Source organism: Lycorma delicatula, chromosome 11, assembly GCF_047948215.1.
Source record: "Lycorma delicatula isolate Av1 chromosome 11, ASM4794821v1, whole genome shotgun sequence".
Lineage (NCBI taxonomy): Eukaryota > Metazoa > Arthropoda > Insecta > Hemiptera > Fulgoridae > Lycorma > Lycorma delicatula.
In genome coordinates, this window is record NC_134465.1 from 47,825,034 (window position 1) to 47,843,808 (window position 18,775).

General features: G+C 28.8%; 1 protein-coding gene across 3 annotated transcripts in view; it reads left to right on the forward strand.

The window, feature by feature from the left end:
- The first annotated feature begins 13,441 nt into the window (after positions 1 to 13,441).
- The window catches only part of LOC142332076 (uncharacterized), an 84,067-nt gene continuing 78,733 nt past the window's right edge, over positions 13,442 to 18,775 (forward strand). Inside the window, exons 1-2 of one of the 3 annotated variants that reach the window (XR_012758146.1) lie at positions 13,442 to 13,613; positions 17,911 to 18,025. The gene's annotated coding sequence lies outside the window, so the exon portion shown is untranslated. The remainder of the gene's footprint in view (positions 13,614 to 17,910; positions 18,026 to 18,775) is intronic. The other 2 variants (XR_012758147.1, XM_075378258.1) reach the window with 2 other exon arrangements.

The following is an 18,775-nucleotide window of genomic DNA, read 5'->3' on the forward strand; positions in this document are numbered from 1 at the left end:
CTGAAATACAATAATATTTCTATTAAATTTAATACAAATTAAAAAACTGTTCTGGAAAAAACTATAAATTCTTCAAAATTAATTATAAAAACTTATTATTCTTTAGATATTATACTAAAATTAAGCCTTACACATATTTTTTAATTACATAAAATCATTGCGAATAAATATATAAATATAACTACTCAAATCTTTATAAACTTATAAAGTTTGCACTCAACAATCAATAAGGAGCTATTAGTATAATTAAACAGAAAATGTACAATGAAATGTCAATGTTTATTCTCCTTATTTATTGAAACTCTTAATCTTATATAAATGTTCCTACAATTTACCATATGTAGTAAATAGCATCTTTACAAAAATTATTATTTAAGTTATTTGTAATTATTTTGAATTTAAGATATCAGATGATCAGAAAATAATTGCCTAATTATTTTATTTATTTACTACTTTCACACAGAATTACAAATAATAACACAATTACATATTATTATTTTTTTAATAATAATAAGAAAATTCAATAAAACAATAAAACAATATAACATAAAATGTAATATAATTGTATGAACTACTACTTGTATGAAAATTTAGGTACCCTCTGTAGACAAATTCATATCACAGATTATCATCGTCATAACATTTTATAAATTGAAACAGGAATTCTGTTATACACGACCAGCAAATTAAAATAACAATAACAATCTATAAATATTGAAAACTAAAATAGTAATTTCTTTTAACAATCTCCTCAGTAATTAGATTAAAATAATAACTTTCCAGTTTAATCTTTTTTAGTAACCATAAAATAACAGATCTGTATTCCCTAAAGTTTCTTGATTCCTTTGTATTATTAAGTGACAAATTTTATACTTTCAGAGCCACAAACAAATAAAAATGTCTATACAGTTCAAATTTTGACAAAGGTAATGCAAGTTTATCAATCCTACTTAAATTACTCTTGACATATGTGTGCGTTACTCTGCACATATACACCTTTCATAAAAAATTTTAGGACTCTAAAAACAAACAAATATTTCAAGGGCAATATGTTAAGTTTTTTTAAAAGTGGAAAAGACTTGCTAAATCTATTTTATTTTCTCTAAATCATTCATATTACACGTTTTTGTGCTACCAATAATGGATTTACATTAGAGTAATACATACCTCCCCAACAAGTATTTATCAAGGAGTGAAACAATATCTTTAATAACTTATACGAAGTATACGAAAATACGAAAATTCTTTAAGAAATAAAATCTATATATACGTAATCTGATTTCTTTTTTTATTTTATTTATATGTTCCTTCTAAGACAGATTTACATCTAAAATTACTCCCAAATACTTAACAGTATTTACTTGCGGTATAGTTTGGCATGTATAATTTATGTTTGTATTACAGTTTAAATTGTGATATTTTTTGCTGTATAACATTTCTGACACACATTTTAATTGAAAAACTATATAATCTGTCTTTATTACATTTAAACTTAAGCCATTTTTGATTAACCGCCACTTAATTCTCCTAAGATCTTCAATATTTCTCTTTATTTCGTATATACTTTCAGCTTCTTAATCTAACACTGTCATCTGCAAACGTTGTCACTCTACCATTAAATTTTCCACTACATAAATCATTTATGTATATAATAAATAAAATAGTCCCAAGTACAGAACCCTGTGGGATACCATACTTATCATTACCTTGAGAACTCATTTCTTCTCTTATTTTGACCTCTTGAGATCTTCCCCTCATTTATTACATTGACTTCTTATTCCAGCTTTCCATAGTTTGTCAAGCAAAATATTGTGATCAACAACATCAAACGGTTTTCAAATCCAAGAAGAAACCTGCTACTACTTGCTGACCTTTGTTTTTAACTTCTATTATATTGAACATAAAAATCAAAAGGGCATCTTCAATATTTTTAACTTTGCGAAAACCATATTAATTTTTACTGAAAAATTCTGTTTTTTCGAAGAAATCTATTAACGTAATTTTTATAACTTTTTTCTAGAATTTTTGAGATCACGGGTAATAATAATAATAATATATAATAATTTTGTTGAGCATGGCCCATTGGTATTAGTATATAATTAAAGTTAATATATAAAAAAACTGCTTACCAACAATTGAATTTGAAACATTCAAGCGCTTTTGGAATTAAATTCCAATTATAAAAAATTGTGATATTTGCTTAAAACATAACAGTTGGTTGTCATATGCTACAAAATTATGTAAACGTAAACGTCCTGTCAAATTGGTGGTCTCCACTGTTGGTGGTCTCAACAGTTGTGTTGAGTTCACCAAATTGACTAGACATTTACCTAATTTTATAGCATTTGACGACCAACTATTATTTTTTAAGCAAATATCACGCACAATTTTTTTATAATTTACATGTGAAGTTTCAATTACTATTACAAATAAGACGAATATGAGAGTTTCTAAAGATTGAATTTAATTCTGAAAGCGTTTCAACGTTTTGTATTCAATTGTTGGTAAGTGGTTTTTTATATATTAACTTTAATAATGATATCGGTTGGTAATTTTTAATATTTGGTCTCTTATCACTCTTAAATATACAACAATGCTACATAGTTACAACAACAGATTTTTTAAATAAAAAAGAGAAATTTACCTTTGCTCATACTCAAATTAGAGAAATGAGACGAAACAATATCACTAACTTATTTTGTTAAGATGGCACAACTTACGAGTAGTGCTTGAGGATCAGGGTGTGGAGGGGGCCAACAATACAATCAAGGTAATGCTCAGCAATAGCAACAAGTGGGAGTGTGTCTCGACTACGATAACATCAATGGTAGAAGAGAAGGCCAATGAAGAGAGGTGACGGCAGGCTGAGCAGATGCGAATCTATGGACACTTGGAGTTCGATGACGGGTGATCAAGGGATCATATACAGTTTCTGGGGGTGGTTGGTGGGGACTCTTCAGAGTTGTCGCTCGTCGATTGACCCCTGGGGACGCCTTCCGGTCACACGGATTCGGATAATAGAGTGCCTGGGTGATCATACATGGGGCTGTACATATCAAATGGCTGAGATCCGACCCCTGCATGATAGGAGGGAAGGTTTTTTAGCGGGTGAGAGCTTCGCACTGCTGTCAGTGCGGGCCTGATGGCAGCTGGCAGAGCTTTTTCCTCCCCCTACGGAAAAAAAACCTTCTTTTATTACATTAATCCCTTCTCCATCTATTCCCATTGACTTTTTATTTTTCATGCTTTTAATAATACTAATTATTTCCTCATTACTTGTTGTAGATTTCATATAAAATAATTTGCTTGGTTCTTCAGAGAAAAAATACTTTTTAAATTTATTACCAGAATGTATGTCACTTGTTTCTATTTCTTTCTTAATCTCTTCCGCTATAGTTAGAAAGTAATTATTAAATTTTTCTGCAATTAAGTATTTGTCTCTTGTAACCTCATAATCAATAAGTTTTAAACATTCTACTTCACTATTTTTAGATCTGACTATTCCTAATAAATTATTTATGCACATCTATTGTTATGAATTATTTTTGGATCTTGAAGTAAGATCACTGAAATATTTATTTTTTGTGATTTCAAAGTCAATTTTTAATTTATCATTCTATTTTACATAGTGTACTTTTTAATATTTATATTATTTAGATGCTGTTTTGATTTTTTATTCAATATATTTTTTTTTCAATTCAACGTACTAGATTAACCTTTATCCATAGCATTAAAACTATATTTAGTTTTACATATATACATATATGTGTTTTTTACGAATTTAAAAACTTAGAAAAAAAACATTAAAAATAAGTACTGTATAATTATACAGGAACATAAACTTAATGAATTATGATCAAAATGATACTAACAGTTAAACTTTTTTTTTTGTGCAATTCATAAAAATGTTGATACTATGATAATGGAGATGGATGTCTCCATTCTTGATATTTTACCAGAAGAGATTCACATAAAGAAAAATAAATCTGATACCCATTAAAGTGATTTAAATACATATTTCAGGTTCATTTAAATAATTATATTTTTTGTATAAATACAGCTGTTACATCCTTTCTTTTTATTGGAATATTTAATATTGAAAACAGTATAACGGAATGTATAAATGCTTTTATTTATATTTTAAATGAATTACATTGTCCACCCCAACCAAACCAGACAATGGAAGTCATTTTGAATAAATCAACTCATTATTTTGGCTTATGAGAAAGGTCCTTATTATTATCATATATTGCCATTTTTACTAAATTGCTGAACAACTTAAAAATTTCCCCATCAGTTAATTTAAAATAAATTAAAATATCTTTATTTATGTTATATTACTTTGTTGATGAATTTTTAGATAATACTAATTTACTAATTAAAAAATAGTAGTAAAAAAACCCTGATATATCTGCATCCCATTCAACATGTATACATGCTCAAAATAATTTTCAGTTGTGCTACCTAAATAATGAATTATTTTGTTATAATTTTTTATGTTTATGTATTTACCTTAACATTCTGTATTGTTGTAATGTTCAGAAAGAACTTGAACACCATAACGTCCATGTGCTTGTATTATTTAAATACAAGTTTATGATGTAATATGGACTTTAATAACAACTACTGTTTATCTTAGTCTGTTTTTATATTTATAATTTATCTTATAAACACATGCAATCTATATAATGTATTATTATGTATCGATCAGAATAAAACATTGCTTTATTTATTTATTATTTAAAAAAATATTTTTTAAGGTGTTTTATAAAATGTATCATAATTTATTTATTTATTTTCCATCTCCTAACCGCAGTCCTATATCCAATTACAAATACTTTAACTTTTTTATCAGAACTTTCAGGATAATAAATCAAACACTACCACTCTACCATGGATATTATGTTAAAAAATTACTATAAAATTAAAAAAAAATTCCTAACAATTATTAACAGAATATTAACTATTCTGTTTATAGCAAGATAACAGTGAGATAAATATAAAATCTAGAACATTAATTATTCTAACAGTGTTACCAACATAAGTAAATCATCATTCATATAATTTTATAATTCATAAATCTATGTTTACGTTTAGATTTGTAAATTTATAGTATAAATAATAATACATTATTTGTGAATATATTGGAAAAACAAGTAATTAGATTAAAATTACATTTAGCCAACATATACATTCATTTAAAAATAGAAACTGTACATAACCAAATATTGCAGAATACCTAAAAATAAACATATCACCAAAAAGATAATACTAATAATAATAAATATTATAAATTAGAATATCTGAATATATTGAATTTGTATATAAATAAATATTAAATTTGCATATAATTTGAATATATTTGTAAACATGTATTACAAACCATCATACTAATTATGAGTATAATGATTTATTTATGTTGGTAACACTGTTAGTATAGTAAATTTTATCTTACTGATTCACTAGCTATGAACAGAACAATTTTTATTTTTGACAGTTATAATATAACTACTTCTATTTTTAAATTTAGTGTGTTAATCTTTTAATAATGTTTCTCTGATGATGATATAACATATCAAAAAATATTTGAAAAAATTTTTGGTAAGAAATCTTTTATATATATATATATATATATATATATATTTTGGTTTAATTATTCCTAATATATGAAATAAAAATATTTATTTATTCCTTCATCATAATGTTATCTACTCTGAGATAGGTTCTTTGCATATATTTGTCTCCATTCTCTCTGTTCTTTGCTAAACTTTTAAGGTCATGCATGGTAAGTCACATTTCCTTTTTAAATTGTTTATAATATTTTTGTTTTCTTACCTCTTTTTTTGACCTTGTAGTAATGTCTCTACCAGTGTTTTAATCAGTAATTTCCCGCTCAATGTATGTCCTAACTATATTCTGAATTGTTCTGATTATGCTTTTACGTTCATTATATCTCACTTTACTTCATCATTTTTCACTCTATTTTACCATTATTTTAATCTTCTCAAATTTCCATATCCAAATTTCAAATACTTCCAGCCAACTTTTTTCTCTTTTTGTTTATGTTTGTGTTTCACATCCATACAGAAGTAAATTCCAAATGTAACAATTCACTAAATGGTACTTCAATTCTAACTCAATCTTACTACAGAATAGTTAAAAGTTTCCTTCTTTTAAATGCTTCCTTAGTTTTTATTTAACTTTGTTTTCACTTTTCCAATCTTCTGTTAACATGTTACCATATATAAATGAAAATAAGTGAAACAAATCCTATTTAAATCTGTCACATATAGTAATTATAACTCATATATTCCAATGGTCTATTATTTTATTAAGAGACTATACACCAAATCAGGAGAGCAAACTAAAATAAATATTGAAATAAAAATAAAAGATAATTTGGCTTGTTATAAAATAAAAGAAAAGAAAATCAGTTATAGCCTGATTATATGAAAGCACTGCCTGGAAACCAACTGGTCACAAAATTATGAGAGAGTTTTAAAAATTGTACATATTAAGAAGGCATTAGGTAGTTGAGAAACTTACTTTTTCAATAAACTGGGCTAAAACTTCATTATTGAACAAAGGAAAAAGGGATCAGTAGTCTTAAAATTTTTAATTTATTAAAACTTCTTTAAAGTTTTCAATTATAAGATCATTAAACTATTATCTCCTCTCTTAAACTTGTTCATAGACATGATATCTTGGATAAAGTTTCACACTGTCTATGATTTTCAAGATAAATTTTTATCGTATTCTAACTGCATACAAGGCATGCATAAGATAATGATGGGCAGTCTGAGTTGAAGGTTTCAGTGGTTTATATGATTTTAAGCTAAATTTAAACTTTCGATTGGGGTTACCAATAAGAATTTTTTTACCCTTATTCTAAAACCTTTACTATAAATTTTATAGATTTATATTTTTATTTTATAGATTTTTGGAAATAATATTTATTTCTTAATTAATAATTTTATTGTTGATTCTTATTTTTTTATTATTATTATTTTTTATGATAGCATAAGATCACTTTAGTCAGTCCATTATCAAAGTCTCTTAAATAGACTGTTTGGGCCTTGCAGTTCTACCAGTACTTTTTCATATGTTCCGATCTTTGTGCCCTTACTAGTGTTGAAATTGTTCATGTTGTGAGTTTTTTCATGTGAGTGTGAAACGAGTGTATTTGTTCTTGGTTTTCTTATTTAATTCCATTTTATCTGTGGTGTCTTCTGGTGTAAGCTCAATATCCGTCAGATCCTCTCTTATTTCTCTGATCATTCTCTTATTTATTATAAGATAAATAATTTATTTATTTATACTACTTTCTTAATTTCTACTGATGATGATAGCTTAAAAAATGAAATGGCTATCCGGGATTAGATTTTAAATAAACTTTTTGTAACAGTTATTAAGATCTTCCTGTTTTCCAATCTATTTTAATAATCATTTATCATAGTTCTTTATCTATTTTATTAAAGTATATTTTAGTACACAGTCTTTTTAAACACTTTTTTAATGGCTAGTCTCATATCTAGTCTCTTAATGGCTAGTCTCTTTCTCGTTACTATCTTGATATACAGAATAATTTTTTTGGATTTTAGTATGTATTTTAATAAAAGTATTATGGGATGTGTATAGTTTAATCATTTTAGATTAATAATCACAATCCACCGGGTTGGTCTAGTGGTTAATGCATCTTCCCAAATCAGCTGATTTGGAAGTCGAGAGTTACAGCGTTCAAGTCAATTTTTTACTAACTCGACGGCTTATATTAAGCTATTGCAGTGTAATCCTGATCACATATTTTAAGTATTTTTGCACTAAAATTTAAGACTATTATTAGGAAAATAATTATTCCTACATTCCTGAGTCTTAGTTTAAAGTTTGTTAGCAGACTTAGTCGTTTTCCTGGATTCTTCTCGTATTCTTATAGTTAACAACATTATTTTTTTTTTATTGGAATTTTATGTCAATTCTTTATTCCAGATATTTTCAGGTGAAAATTCAAGATTACTTGGAAGACTAATAAAAAAACAACCTAATGTAATGATATCTCAGAGAATCTTAGCAGAGATTATGTAGTAGTTCCCTTACTCTGTTTTATCTGCATTCAGTTTCTTATCTCTATCGAGATGAAGTTGTTTGCTTATTTTCTTGCTAATGATTTGTTTTACACAGTCTATTTTTTTTCTAGGTAACGCTTTTAAAATAAGGTAAAAAGTAGTATTTTTTTCAGTTCTTTAAATTTTTACTTTTTCAAGTTTAAGCCAAATTAAGGGATAATAATTTGTTGCTAGTTTTTTTTATTTTGTGCTGTTTCTAAAAATCAAATTGTAAAGAAGATATGAAAAGGAATAATTTTTTACTTTTTTATTTGTTGTTTTGCAAGTTGTTTTTCTGTTCTCAAATTATCACCTTTAGGATGCGTTAAATAAATTATTTTTTAAATGTTTTTGCTGCTTTCAAATTTATCCAAAATTCTTTCTGAGGTTGTTTTCTTCCTTCCTTTTTAAACTTTTGCCCCTTTTTTGGATTTCGGGTTTTCTTGGAAACTTTGGTATTCACCTTTTAGTATTTCTCTAATAGGTTTTAGTTTCAATGATTTCATCTGTAATATTTAATTAATTTAAGTCTTCTTGGATTTGTTTGAACAATTTGTACTTTGTTTTTCTATTTTTTTGAAAAATTCAAACATTTGTTCTGTAAATCTTTTCATTATACAGGTATAACTATAGAATAACTGATTCTCATTTTTTCGATGGTATCAGTTTTTATTTGAGATTAATTTTATTTCATTATTTTTCAATTTTAGGCCTAATATTTCCCTTATTTTTCTTTCTTTTTTTTCAAAATTATCTAGAATTTCCTTATTGCATAGAATAAGCATTAGGGTTTCAGCTGTACGAGGTGCGACAATAAAGTAATGAGACTGATGTGAAAAAAAATGTTGCTTACCGTTTTAATCATGTTTAGTGTTGTCTCCTTCAAAGTAGTTCCCCTCTGATTGCACACACTTATTCCAGCGCTTCTGCCATTGATGGTAACATTTCCGGAACTCATCTTCTGTAATATCCTCCAAGACCCTTGTCACAGCTTTTTGGACATCTTGTGTTGTTTCAAAATGGTGTCCCTTGACCACCATTTTGACTCTTGGAAATAGAAAAAAGTCGCACGGAGCGATATCTGGTGAATAAGGTGGCTGTGGTAGTACTGAAATTTGTTTTGAGGTTAAAAATTGCTGTACTGACAGAGCAGTATGGGATAGCGCGTTATCGTGATGCAGAATCCAATTATCAGCAATGTTGGCACGACACGAAGAACTCGTTTACGAAGTCTTTCTAAAATTTCTTTATAGAAATATCAGTTAATTGTTTGTCCAGGAGGCACCTACTCTATATGAACAATTCCCTTGGAATCGAAGAAGCGCACAAGCATGCATTTCACTTTTGACTTTGACATGCGAGCTTTTTTAGGTCTGGTGATCCCTTTGAGCACCATTGCGAACTTTGGCGTTTTGTCTCTGGATCGTATTGAAAAAACCAACCTCATCACCAGTGATAACACGGCCAACAAATCCGGATTGATTTCCGTTTGCTCTAACAGATCGGCTGCCACATTTTTCCGTGTTTCTCGCTGTTGTGCGAGATTTTTGGGGACCATTTTTGCACAAATCTTTCTCGTACCAAGATCTTCAGTTAATAATAGACGAACCGTTTCTCGATTGATGTTGAGTTCTTCTGCAATCATTTTCACGGATAATCTTCGATCAGATCGTACGATTTCACGCACCCTTGTCAAGTTGACATCTGTCCGTGAGGTTGATGGTCGTCCACTGTGGTCTTCATCTTCAACATTCGTTCTGCCTTCACTAAAAATTTTATGCCACTGAAAAACTTGAGCTCTTGACATAACCTCCTCTGCAAAAGCCTTCTGAAGCTTACTATAAGTTGTCGTCGCGTTTTCACCCAATTTAATGCAAAAAGAAATGGCATACCATTGCGCAATATTTTGCAGTTTCATTTCTGTGACGAGAGATACAAACACGTGTTCACTTATTACAGCACAACTCACGACTGAGCAGTTGCATCAGTGTGCCGCTTGGACTAGAAGTAGCTTATAGACCAAGATCAAAGATGGTGTGCCTACGCAAGCTGCAGGGTTGCCACATCTTGCAAAGAAAAATCAGTCTCATTACTTTATTGTCGCACCTCGTATATAGGACTTCTGGTTTTACTGCTGTTTATAGTGTCTAATCTCTGATTTTCATGTTAGTTTTTCTTATCTACACTAATATTATAAAGAGGAAAGATTTGTTTGTTTGTATTGAATAGGCTCCGAAACTACTGGACCGATTTGAAAAATTCTTTTTCCATTAGAAGCCGACATTATCCTTGATGAACATAGGCTACTTTTTACCGCGTTATTTAAGCAACATATTTTAATTTTTCTATCTTTGTAATTCAGTAACTAGCAACTGTCCGTCGTCGTCGTGTCTCTCTTGACGCTCGCGTTCCCACCACCGCCTGCCTCTGCTCCCTCGCCCCGCCCATACACCGCTCGGCTAGCTAGGCAGCAGCATGTGACCTAAGCGTCACTGCGGTGCGGGAGGGGAGTCAATGTCACAAAATAAAGTGCCGCGCGGCTCATTCGCGCGGTCGGCTTCCTGCGCAGTGGTTGTGTGCGATATCGAATATTTTTCCTTGAAAATATTTTGTATTTTTTATAATTTTTTAATCACCACTTCATATACAGGCTAATTCCTGTGCAACATGTAAGCAAATAATTTAGTATTAGTTGATGTAGTATTTAGTTTTTTTTATCATTTCAAAATCCCCAAAAGATTAAGATCTCAACTTTCTAGAAATAGTTTACAGGCTAGGGCAATAAAAATACGTCGTGATAGAGAATCTCCATCAGAAACTGAAAATCGTCTTGCAAGTCAGAGAGAATACGCGTCGCAGTCGCGTGCAAGAGAGTCAAGTATTGAGCGTTCACAACGGCTTGCTGAACAAAATTTGCGAAGGTCTCAAATCCGCGCGCGAGAGTCGAGTATCGAGCGTTCGCAGCGGCTTGAAGAACAAAATATTAGAAATGTACAAGCTTACGCTAGGGAATCGAGCTCTCAGCGTTCCGAACGCCTTCGGAATCAGAAAGAAAGACAACAGACGTCAACGGCTAAAGTTCGCAATCGAGTTTTAGCTCACAGTAACAGATCGGCTTTCAGATACGATCCACAGATTGATTATGATCAACAGTCTTCCGTCCAAATCGGAGCCATGAATAAGATCTGCTCTAAATGTTCTGCCAAAAAATGGTTTGTGCTGTGCTTCTGGAAAAGTCAGTCTCCCCAATATTCAGGAGCCTCCACAGCCAATAAAAATTCTTTTGACAAATAATCATCCACTATCTAGACATTTTTTAACCAACATACATAGGTACAATAGCCTATTTCAAATGACTTCGTTTGGCGCGAAAGAAATTAGAGAACAAAATTGTATGCCCACTTTTAAAATAGAGGGCCAAGTTTATCATCTTATAAGTAGTCTTTTACCACCATCAGGCCAAAATCCGCAATTCTTGCAGATTTATTTCATTTCAGACGCAGATCAGAAATAATACATAAAACAACAAAAAAAATACAAAATATACTGAGAGAATGAAAATAGGTGTAAGTATATAATAGTAGCCATAGGTAAGCATAGGCCGGGCAGCTATATTCAATAAATTAAGTGATTCCGACGCGGACGAAGTCACGGGTTTCAGCTATGTATCATATAGTCGTTAATTTTTGCGAATCAATTTTCACAATGAAGTACTATTTGTAACGATTGAATAAATCCCACGCGGACGAAGTCGCGGGCCACGGCTAGTTGTATATATTTTTGGTATTTAATTTTGGTTTTAATAGGTTTCAAGATTTGTGATTGCCTTGAAAAAATTAATGTATAGATCGATCAATAATCGATAGAAGTGAATTGACAAAATATTTTACCTTCGTATAATTTCGGGTGTTACCGCAATTGTTTGTTAAAGAATGTCATGCGCTCAAACAAGCTATTCGAAAATTAGTTTCTTTTTTTTCTACGATCTATACTTTGAAAATCTTCTTCGGAGTATGCAAACTGGTTATTTTATTAAAATGTTTGTACATATAACTTTTCTTCTTTTAATGGTGGTAAAAATAAATTTGTAAATAATAGTCAAATTGTTTGAATTTATCTCTAAATATAATATTAAACAACTGTGAAATGATATTAGAAGTTTTTTCAAAAGGTATTACTAGTATTTTTTTTTATTCAATTATCACCGAATTATATTTTACGTAAAAAGAATTGTTGTATTATTTACAATTGTTATTTAAAACGACCTTCCGTATTATTTTAACTACATCAATCAGTTCATTTTTAATAGATATTTTATTGGAAAAAGCAGATAAAGTATTAGTTAATTTATATTTTGTAATACGTTAAACTTAAAACAAAAAAGAACGTATTTTTAAAATACGGTAATTAAAAGTCTAATAAAAACTGTGTAAAATGAACAATTGAACATCAATATGTTATAGGATGTTATTTTTACATAAGAAATTATTACAACCGGTAGAAGTTTAGGTATAAAAATTAATTAATCTTTACTGTTATAAAAAGGGAGGGGCATCTCAAATATATTATTTTCTGAACATATATTTATTAATAAGTGAATATATTCCATTTGGGATATTATTTATTTCGTGGATTATTTTAGTACTTTCAAGATCTAATTTCAAATTAATTTGAACAATAAATTTAATTAGTTATTAAAACAAATAAGTATACGTTTTGGTTAGTTGTTTGTCTGCAAGTTTTCAGTTATATATAATCCAATGTCATGAGGAATATTTCGTGATTATAAAACTACATCAAAATAAAATAAAAATTATAAAACGTTTTAATAAAGTTTGCAAAAAATGAAAAAATCATATCGCTGGTTGTACGCATGCTACGTAAGGTTATTATTATTTATTAGTGATGATGTAATAAGAATGCTTTTACCAACTTATCATCATAAATAATTTTTATATAAATGATAGATATTATCTAAAGCGATTATTAATCAAGGATATTTATTAAATGTTTTTGGGACATATAAAATTATTAAAGTAAAATATTTACATTTTTTTTAGTAGTTAACTTTTAATAACAACTGTAAATAATAATAGAACTTTATACATTTCTTTGGAGTAAAAATCTTATTAGTAACACGAAAGTATTTATTTTTCTATGGAATCGTATTTACGGCTAAGAAAAGTAGTTCCTCAATTTTCTTTGCTAATATACACAAAAAAAGATAATAGAATGGCAACAAACGTATTTTGTTATAAATCATTACAATAATCTTTGTTATTAATAATTATCTAACGTTTATATTGATTGTTAAGTTTTGTATTGTTGAAATTTAGGACGTCACTTGAAGATAAGGAACATTCTAATATTATAACGAAGGGAATTCATGAACACTAAAGGGAATACATTTATTCCCTCTACCTTCAAAAATACATTACATCACTGATCGCGTTGGTATTGTCTGCGTAGACTAGAGGATAGTGGTGTACAATGTGACTTGTTTAATCAAATGTAAGTTTTTTATTGTTTAATTTTTATTTATTATGGTGTATGAAATTAAATGTGAATCCATGTTTTGTTATTGGTAAAATTACTTTTGTTGAGTCCGTTTTACAAGTTCTAAAAGTTTTTTTTTGTTTTTGCGTTTAATTATGATTAGGCTGACACCCACCGGACTCTTAACTGTTGTAATGTGAAGTAGATGATTAATGTCATTTTTAATAATTTGTTCAGCCATATTAAAAAAATTAATTTTTAAATTGTTGTAAAGCTATGTTATTATAAATTCTATCAGTTTTAGCGTAAAATGTATTTTAGTTTTATTGAAGATGTAACGGCCATTTTGTTTCGGTATATAATTTTATATATATATATATATATTTTGCTTAAAAAACATAATAAAATTCATAGGTGGTTCTGTTTCTTTTTTTCAATAGAATAATTAAAAGTTCAACTATATATTTTTTTGTTTAACAGTTTTGAGTTAATAAATCTTGAGTTATATGTAGGTATAAAACATACTTTCCGTAATTGATATAGATAGCGTTGGTGTCACCGGATATGACTTTCCCGAGTTGGAGTTATCTATGAGTTCCGTTTCTTGTAAGATTATCGTTTTGTTTTTTTTTCGGGGTGAGTAGAATAATTATTATTTTTCAGGATAATTTTTCTATTTTTGCCCTTATGCTATTTTTATTTTTTAAAGCGCTTTCTGTTTCCTTATCTTCAGATGTGGTACTAGAGACACTGTTGAAATCATTTTCGCCGTTTCTTTAACTATTAATTTTAGTACAGAAAAAACGCCCCGATTGTTTTAAAATTATGGTATGAAGTGTAATTCATACATTAAATGTATAAAATAATTAATTTGAGGGAGTACAATGGCGGATTCATTAGCTGGAGAATAGATTTTGCCGTGTTTGGTGATTGTAAGATTTTATGTAATTTTATTTCGACAGTTTAAAGTAGGGTGATGTTAGTTTATGCCTATTAATTAGTTTTAGTATTGTATATATTTTCTTCTTTTTTTTTAGCTGAAATATTTTTAACCATTTTTTTTTCTCTTTAATCTTATCCAAGAATTTTACTGTGTAATATTGTAGGATATGTGTTAAACATGACTTTCAGATGATTTGTAAGAGAAATTAAGTTTGATTTTGTATAACCAAACTTGCTCATGTAGATGAACAGGTGAAAAATTATTTTTCAAATCAACTATATCTCCTATATGTAGTTTTAAATTTGTCAAAAACATTTATTCCAAACAATATTTTGAATATAGGTACTCTGAGGTTAGTACTTTTATTTAAATATTTTTGTAATTGTTCATAAAAATTATGATGAATTAAATATTTTGTTGATCGGAGTTAGACTGTTTAGTCTAACTAATTTTCAACAGAATTTAAATATGAGAACTGATTATCAAAAGGTCTGATCAAATGCATCCAGACTGATTGTATCAGTCCAGAATTGAGCACTGCATTTGCATATGATTGAAGCATATTATGCATGTGAATCATACAATAATAAAAATATCCCAGAAAAAAAATCAGTGGGTTTCATCATATTTTGCCAAGAACTTGGATGAAGTGTGCAAAGACAGATACTTAAAAGTATAGGCAGTGTACAGGTAGGATTGTATGATCTATACTAAGTAATAAAATCATTTTAAAAACGGCCATGAGAATGATGAATAATCTGGTAAATCTTCAATGAGTAAACTGTCTGACAACCACGTATTATTGTACAAAATTGTACTATTGCTATATTGGAATGACTTTATGAGTTTTCTGAAGCCATAAACATTAATTTTGGGTTCAGTTCAGTCAATTCCTGTTTACATCTGTTAAAAACAACTGGAACTGAATTGTGAATTTATGGAATGTTCCAGAAACTTTGGACTTTATGAAGTCCATTCTTCATAGTGGAAGATACCAAACTCAAAACCATACCCAAAAAAATGCTACAAGTAGTCTCAAGATGTTGCTTTTTTTTTTAAAGGAATTGTTTATGAATATACGTTATCAACAATAATAAAAAAACATTGCTTACGAGTGTTTAATATTTGAGAGGAATGCAATTTATTACAAACACTAACATTTGCATTAAAGTTTTGTGATCAACAGAAGAATACCATAACATATATTTATAAAGTTTGATACAAGGCAGTGAATTAGTTTGGCTTGGTGAATTAGTTTTAATGTAAGAAATTTGCTTTAATAATACACATGCTGCACATCATTTGCATCAGTTTTTTGCGAAGTATCAAATTTCACAAACTCGGTGAACTTTCTATTCATCACGTCTCAATTCCGATGACTTCCTATTGCCAAAAATCTAAATAAATTTCTTTCTTTAACATGATGATCATGGTATGGAAAAACAAACTATTGGAAACAGTCTGGCTAGCCAGAGCCTTCATTATTGGATTCTGGACGTACACCTACCAGTTTAAATACAATTTTATCAAATCCTGTGCAGCTAATTTATGGTTTGTCTTACATAATTATTTTTTATTACATTTCTTCAAAAAAATATATAAAATTGCAATTTTCATATATCTCTTAACAAAATGTTTGCAGTATCAATTGCTTGGTGTGCCAAGTCTGCTGCTGTATTTGTTGAAAATTGAACCAGATAATTTAATTTGCCAGAATGTAAACCACTGCATCAATGGGCCCAGGTATTGAAAAATTGAAAAAAATTATTAATTTTTTTTATCTTTCTGATAACAAAATGTTGGGAAGATGTCAATAATTGCAATAAAGAAATTTGTTTGAGGTTCTACTACATAACTTACTTTCTGGCTGTTTTTGACAGCATTTTCTACTATTATAGTTGTCACTATATGGTTATATGGCTTGAGCCAGGTCCCTTGCACTACATTCATCTCCATTTTTCTCTATTCTCAGCTAAACTTTTTAGTTTTTGATAGCTCCCATTTCTGTTCAAAAGATATACAAATCATCTTATCATTTATCTTTTTTTTATTACTTCGACTGACCTTTCTGCTTCAGTTTAACTTTTCTCTTATGATATGTCTTAGCCAGTTAGTTTTCCTGTTCTGAATTGTTCTAATTAAGAAGTTCTCTTCTCATTTTTTTCTCAATATTTTTTCTGTTTTCATTTAGCCTGCCCATTTAATCCTCTCCACGCTCACTTCCCTTAATAATCATAAATGGAATTCTTGTTATTCATTATAATGTTTATACTATTTTTGACATTTCATGAAAACATAGGTTTATTTATGTTGCTTGAAACATATTAGTTGTGACTGTGGGTTAGATTTACATTAATTCTTAATCTATAAACCCCTGGTTTGGAATTTACTGATTGATTAATTATTGTTTATTAAAATACTTTGGAGGAATAGCAGTAGAATATTTTTCTTTTAGTGAAAAGGAACAGGCTGCTTTTATTTATCTTAATGTAACGAGATTACCAATGTAGCAAAGTTAGTTTGCATTTCCTGTTTTAATTTTCTTCCATCTCAGCCTGATTGGAAGATCTTTTGGGCTTTAATTTGACTGGTATAAATTTTGTCAAATATTCCTTTCATTTTCTATTTCTTCCTTCTTGAATAATAATTTGGCATCTATGTTGGCAATTTTTTTAGTACCTGTACTCTTCTCTGCTTGATCCATTTTACATCCTTTTTTTTAGTTCATACTGTCTGTTTTTTCCTAAATCTAAATCTCATTTTGGTCATACCCTTCCTGTATACTGGAGTGGCACAGGTTGTTTGTTCTTAGGCACTGTCCTGCCTTCCCATGCAGGACAGTAAGATGGTGATGTTTGAGGTATGGCAAAACCAGTCTACTAATTAATTAATTTTAACCTCTTCCTTACTCTTTCCTTTTTACATAATAGTGTTGAAAAAGATGGAAATAATACTTTAAAAATTCTGCCAGCTCTTGTCCTTTGATTTATCTGTGGTATTAAGGAATTATGCTCTACCTTATAGTTGTGTAATTGTCAGGCAGGTGTTTTATTAGAGCTTATTGAGGTAGTATCTTCTTTGGTACCTTGAAGGACCCTGTTTTCTATCCAAACTAGTATCTGAGGTATCTGTCCAGCAAAGTTGAGCCTCCGGCTTGTAAAATCTAAAATACTTCCAACTACTTTTGTCATTCGTTTAAGTAGATCCCTATCTTGTTATTTGCACATGTGTGGTATTTCTGTAAGAGAAACCAGTTTTGAGGTCATATGGGCCGATATCTATCTCAGTATTCTAGATTTTAATACATTGTTTTATATAATTACCATATTGTTCTGCCATTTCAAATACTGTTTTTTGTTTATGAATTAGGTGTTTGATTGTACTTGAAGCTTACATTTTTACTGAAAAATATTAGCCATTTAAGGGTGAAGAATACATCTACAGCCTATTAAATGTAGAAGTTTTATGGCTATCTCTTGTAATGGTAAGTTGTTCCATGTAAACTAGTATAATTTTTTTAATTATAAGTATATATAACTTATTATGACATTAATTGCATAATTACATACTTTCATTGTATTCCCCTTTCATCAGTGTTTCTCTTCCATTATCCTTGTTCCTTTCTTTTCAAATAGTTAGTTGTACCAGCAGACATTCTGTCTTCATTTAGAGCAATGGAAAGAAATTACTGTAGAACAGTTGTCTGTTTTGTTAGTAATGATGTTTCTCACTTAAGGTTTGTGTGAAGTGTAATGTCTCATGCTTTGCGTTAAGTGGTTGAAGTACCTAATTGGATGGAGGTAAGTTTCCTATATTTTAAAAGAGTATATTAGATATTAAATCTAGTATCTAAACTACTGAAGCTAATGATTTTTAATTATCTATAATGCCTTACTATAGTTAAACCTGGTTTAATTTTTTTCTAACATTTAGTATATTTTTGCATAATTTATAATATAAGTCATGTAAACGAATACAGGACATAAATTATAATCTACATTATTAGTCGATCTTAACATAATCTGGATAAACATTAATCCAGAATAATAATATAAAGACAATAAAATAATTGGGAAATATGTATTTGTTACTGGATATTTTACACCTGGTTATTGTGGCAATATGACAACCTATTGGCCATTATTACTAAATTTAAAATTAATCTCTATTTTTACATTATATATAATAAAATTGATAAGTAATGTCAATTTTTTTACATACAATTCTTAATTTA